The sequence below is a fragment of the Nelumbo lutea genome, chromosome 2 (genome assembly GCF_056320005.1).
Source record: "Nelumbo lutea isolate HS-2025 chromosome 2, American lotus-T2T, whole genome shotgun sequence".
NCBI classification, from domain to species: domain Eukaryota; kingdom Viridiplantae; phylum Streptophyta; class Magnoliopsida; order Proteales; family Nelumbonaceae; genus Nelumbo; species Nelumbo lutea.
The window spans coordinates 90,525,978-90,531,762 of NC_142685.1; the positions used below are offsets into that span (position 1 = coordinate 90,525,978).

Here is a 5,785-nt window from a genome sequence, read left to right on the forward strand (position 1 = left end):
TAACCACTCCTCCCACCTCCATGAAACACCAAAAAAAACCCACGAATCAATCCACCTTTTTCCTCTACCACCAAAATCCCAAACCAGTCCACCATCTTCTTCCTCCTCCCACCTCTCCCTAACTAAAACACCATGATCAAACCCAAACCTCCATCATCTTCCTCTTCATAAGCCTTTCAACAAATAAAAAAAATCCTAAAAAGAAATAGTAGCAAGCAGAAGGAGAAAGATGAAAAAGAAAGAAGAAAACAAAGAGAAGTCGTCCTCCATCGTTTCGTCTAGGTGAGGAGTAGTTGAACCACCATCCTCTCCCTTTCCTCCACTCTTCTCTAACACAAAGCTTGGACAATGAAATCTCATATTTCTTTTCTCCCTTTAACATCTAAACCGAACTCTAATCTCTCCCTCTCTTTCCCTCATTTCACACAAACCTGAACCAAATCTTTTCCTTCCTTCACTTATCTCACCTAGTCTAAAACAAGAAGAAAACCTAGAAAAACCTATGTAATTTTGGTCATGCTGTCAAGAGGGAGAGAGAGAGAGAGGAAAGAAGAAGAAAGGAAAAGAAGAAACCCAAGCTAGTCCCCCATCTATTCGATCCAAGCAAGACATGACTCTAGAAGGTACTGTTACAATTTCAGCACCATTTTTTCCTCAATCAAGATTGTCGCCATTACCCATATTTGGTTAAAGGCCACAAGGAGATGAGCTACATACCTTATTTTGTTTTGTCTTTTTTTTTGTTTGCATTGTTATTTTGTTCTTGTTTATTTTTGTTGATATTGTTCTCATCTTTTCTTAAAACTTATTAATGTTTTTGTTTCTTAACATTAATGTTTTTACCACGATGTACTACTTTGTTTGAAGATTGATTCCATTATAGTTAGATGTAGGAAACTTTAGTATGAATAGTTACAAATTTGAGTAAAAAACTATGTATTTGCTAGTATTTATTTTTGCTTCTTAGTTTTCAGCTTTTGTTCTATTTGATTTAATATTTATGTGCATGATTCTTGTGAAATGTGGTTATACTTAGATAGTTACAAATTTGAGTAAAAAACTATGTATTTGCTAGTATTTATTTTTGCTTCTTAGTTTTCAGCTTTTGTTCTATTTGATTTAATATTTATGTGCATGATTCTTGCGAAATGTGGTTATACTTAGTTGAATATCAATGTTAGAATGCTGAATTCTTTTCAATTTCTCTGTTTTCAAAATTAGTTTTGTTTGATTAGGACATAGTATGCATGCTTGAATCTTTGTTATGTTTATCTAAGTAACAACTTAGGTTGGAATCACCTTAAAAGAGGTAGCTCATGGGAATTGAATCCCTTGTGTTTTAACCTCACTCATTTTCAAGAAAGATCAAGTGGTATTAAGAGGATTAATGAGTTGCATCCAAGTTTTATTGTTGGCTATGTAGTACTCGCTCTTATTTCCAGATGTAGAGGATGGATTAAGGGTTGATTTATTGTTAACAAATCCTCAAATTGGGTGTTTAATGAAATGCACAAAGATCAAAGCTGAAATTGGATTTAGAGTTGATTTCGAGATTGGCATTTGTTTAATCAATTTGTTGTTGATGTAGAGACATGCATAGAAGAGAACATGTCAAGTTATTTCACGAATAACCATTTGAACATCAGAGCTGAACTTTATAAGGGTCTAAGAGATGCAATTATCGTAGGAGATACTTATGCATCATATGTAAGATGTCATGTAGTATTACCATCAACTTTCACTAGAGTCCCAAGATATATGGTACAAAATTATCAAGATGCAATGGCAATTTGCAGATGGGCAAGACTAACTGACCTCTTTCTTACATTCACATGCCCAAAATGAAATGAAATAAAGAAATTTATAGAGATAATCCCAGGTTAGAAATAAGGAGATAGACTAGATGTTGTTGCCCGCGTCTTTAAGATTAAACTACACCAAATCATGAAAATTTTGAAAAAGAATTCCTTCCATTTAGGAAGAGTCATTATTAATGATGTTATTTTAATATATAACTAATTCTTTGCAACAATTTATACCATTGAATTTCAAAAACAAGGGTTCCTACGTCCGTATATTTTGTTATTCATGCATCTAGATGATAAACCTTCAATACCAATAGAAGTTGATAGAATTATTTTAGCAGAGCTTCAAATCCAAATGCTCCATGCATGATTAACTAAAAAATGCTTCAAGCATTATTATATTAAAGAAATTTTGTAATTAGACCACATTTGATAGAAATGGTTATCCTATATATAGGAGGAGAAAAAATGGATGAATTGCGATGAAGAATGATAATGTAGTGGATAATAGATGGATCATTCCATGCAATATTAATTTACTTTATCAGTTTCAAGCACATATCAATGTGGAATCATTTAATCATTCATGATCTATTAAGTACTTATTTAAGTGCCATAATAAAAGACAAGATAAGGCCATTGTTGTTATTGAGGAAAATGTTGTACAAGGGGATCAAAGTGAAATTCGTGAGGTAGAGGAGTTGATGAAATCAAAACTAAATTGAATTGCCAATATATTTTAGCTTCAGAAGCTTGCTGGAGAATATTCTAATGAAGCTTGCTAGAGAATATTCTGATTTGGAACAAACAAAGTTTACTCAGTAGATATGTGCAAATAAAATATATGATGATGCAAGTGAATTAACATATGCTAATTTCCCTACAAAGTGGGTATGGAATAAAAAAATAAAATTTGGAGAATACTATAAGATAGATCAATTGAGTTATTGAATGAGCAATTGAAGAAATATGCATTTACTGAGAAAATTTTAAACAACAATAATAACTCTCCTAGAAAATTTCCCACAATAACATTTCCAAATATGTCATTTAAATTTTGAGTGGAAAATTGACTAATTCAAGAAAAATGAATTATGATGGAGTATTACAATGAGCCCATATAAGTTCATTGAACATAGAGCGAAAAAGTTTATTTGAAACAGTCTTACAGGCAATCCATACAAATTTTAAAGGTTTATTTTTTGTTCATGAAAATGAGGGTACAGGAAAAACTTATCTTAAGAAAACAATAATTACACAATTAAGATCTGAACAAAAGATTGTGTTAGTGTGTATTTTATCAGGAATTGCAACACTTCCACTTCTAGGTGTAGAACTATTCATTCAAAATTTAAGATTCTACTTGAAATTAGTGTGATGCCGAGGTCTATTCGGGTGAGGTTTCACCACATGTGATGCCGAGGTCTCATGAAATGGTCCTATCTGCCACATGGTGAGCCGTAATCGGGGGAAGGGAGTAGCTCGGATAAGGACAATTTTAGCCTAATGCTCCGATGTCAAAATCTTGTCTGGTCACAGATCCAAGCTGGTTCAATTTGCCATATTGAAATCGTTTGACAGATTGTGTGGCGGGTATGTACAAATCTGACATGAAACTTACCTATCCCGTTCGCAAAAAAAAAAAAAAATGCACTAAACTGATCAATTTCAGGCCTTAAGAGATGAACTGTCATGCCACTTATAGCCGCCAGATCAAACCAATCATGACCGTTGATGGGTCTTCTTCTACCTATATATAATAGATCCTAGGGGTCCATTTTCACTTGTCTTTGGCGAGATTAATGAGTCCGGTGAGGTTGGGTGAGTCCTTGTCTTTGCCTTGACCATTTCATTTTCCCTTTTCCATTATGTTTGTGTCAAGGAGTGAGGAGCAAGGTGACACCCAAGTCAGGGAAGGGTCCCCGACTCAAGAGCGCCAAGGTTCTTATAAATGAGCCTCCAGCTCTAGGAGGAAGTCTGAGTTCAGACACATTTGTTTGACTGAAGCTGTCTTACGATGCATAATGCGTTGGTATCGGACACCCAAGGAGTTTGTAGTCATCCTTCTTGGCTCCAACCAGATTTCTTGGAACCACAACAAGAAGGAAGTCTGTGTCTTCGAGCAGGGCTTTGTGGCCAGGCTCAGGTTCCCATTGAATCCTTTTGTCCCCGAGGTCCATGAGTAGTATGGCGTAACCTTAGACCAGCTCCACCCAAACTCTATTAGATTCTCAGTAGTTACCATCTCGGCATGCCACCACATGCCACCACTTCAACCTCCTTCTTAACCTTCAAACCTTAACCGACCTTTTTCAGATAAATAACCTGACCAGTTATAAGGGATTTTACTATTTATCTTACTATTTCTGGGCACAAGCTACCAGGCAGCTTCCCAAATAAAGTGCCAAAATGAAAAAAAAAAAAAAAAGAAAGAAAAGGTTCCAACTCTCGGCTAAAGGAGGTGGCCCTTTACCATGGAGTGGAGCACGACCATCAATGACTTTGGTGATGAGCCCTTGGACGAACGGCTAGAAGCTCAGATAAACGAACTGGTGGACCGGAAATTATTGGCTGAAGAGGCACTATCCCAAACTTGTCTGAGTCCTACGAGTAGGTTGTTGCACCACATTTTGGCATTACTTCACCTACTTTTCTCTTCGGTTTAATGTCTAACGTATATTCCCTTTTGTGCAGGAGAAATGTCAAATGTTGACATCGCCGGGGTCCTCGGTGTTGCTCTTCACAAGAAGATGAAGGCAACCAGCAAGGAGCCAGGTCGATAGAGAGGGCCGCTTAGGGGGTGGTGCACATAGACCTCATGGAAACTGAGGACCAACAGTCAGAAGAGCCGGCCAAGTGAGCGCATACCGAGGATACCAGCTCAATGGTTCCTATTGTGGACGACTAAGGTGAGCCCCTCCAACATCGAGGATCAGGAGAGCAATCAGATCATGGCTCAGGTCAGGGAGCTCAGTACGGAAGGTCATCCTAGAACCCCAAGATTGCCCTCGAGCAAAGTAAGGGAGTATTGCTACCTGACGACCTTAGGGAGATGAGGAGCCCGGAGCCAACCTTCCCTGATGCTTGGGGTTCGGCTTGTTCGGAACCTCATGATGGTAGGTGTATGCCCTTTTTTTATTATCTTTTTTGTAGCCCAACTTAATTATCCGAACTGATCGCATAAATGATAAATCTTTTTTCTGACAAGCCAACTCCCTCACCCATGAGCTGATAACCAAGGCTGACTAAAGCACTACCGAGGTGGAGGATGCCAAGGGAGATCAGTACGTTGTAGTCTCAGTTAGCTAGCATTCAGGCTGTAGCCGAGTTGAGCCATGCTGCACTACAGAAGGAAAAGGAGGCATCGGAAGGGCATGTGGCTAAGCTGGAGAAGAAAACCACCGTGCTATGCAACAACCTCGATCAAAAGGAGGCTGATGTCACCGAGAGGAGGTCCAAGTTTGAGGACATCAAGAATGGCAAGGAGAAGGCTGTGGAGAAGTACATCACTTTGCCTAAGTTCCATGTTGATAGGAACGAGTTTGCCTCGGACACCTTGATCAAGGCCTTCGAAATGTGGCGTCAACCCATTGCCTCAGTCTTCCCGAAGTGTGACTTGAAGCAACTGAAGTTGTCCTCCATCATTGAGTATGTCAGGAAGAGGGTGGATGAGGAGGACGACGACAACGACGGGCAAAGGTGCCAAAAGCGAGTTGGTTGGACCAAGGTCGCGTGAGCAGAGGTCACATAAACAGAGCTCGGGCACCTATTGCCGATCTATTGAACAAAATTGGGGACCGACCTACCCTCGAGAGTTTCGATCTCGTAAGTGATGGGTCCCAATGCCATAGTTACTTTGTAGAGTGTCTCCCATTTCAGACCAAGCTTTCCAGAGCCTGGTTCAAGTACCATGATTTTTCGTTGTACGAGGTCACCAACTCAGAACCATTGCCTTTACACTCTATCATTGTGGTAGAAAG

The 5,785-nt window shown here is 38.7% G+C and overlaps 1 long non-coding RNA gene across 2 annotated transcripts; it reads left to right on the forward strand.

The window, feature by feature from the left end:
- Nucleotides 1-2,839: 2,839 nt before the first annotated feature.
- LOC148871801 (uncharacterized) lies at nt 2,840-5,501 on the forward strand. 2 transcript variants are annotated; one of them, XR_016107932.1, is made up of 3 exons: nt 2,840-4,419; nt 4,500-4,921; nt 5,014-5,501. It is a non-coding gene; the product is annotated as an uncharacterized LOC148871801 (long non-coding RNA). The 2 variants fall into 2 exon arrangements; XR_016107931.1 differs by having other exon boundaries at nt 2,840-4,415.
- The last annotated feature ends 284 nt before the right edge of the window (nt 5,502-5,785 follow it).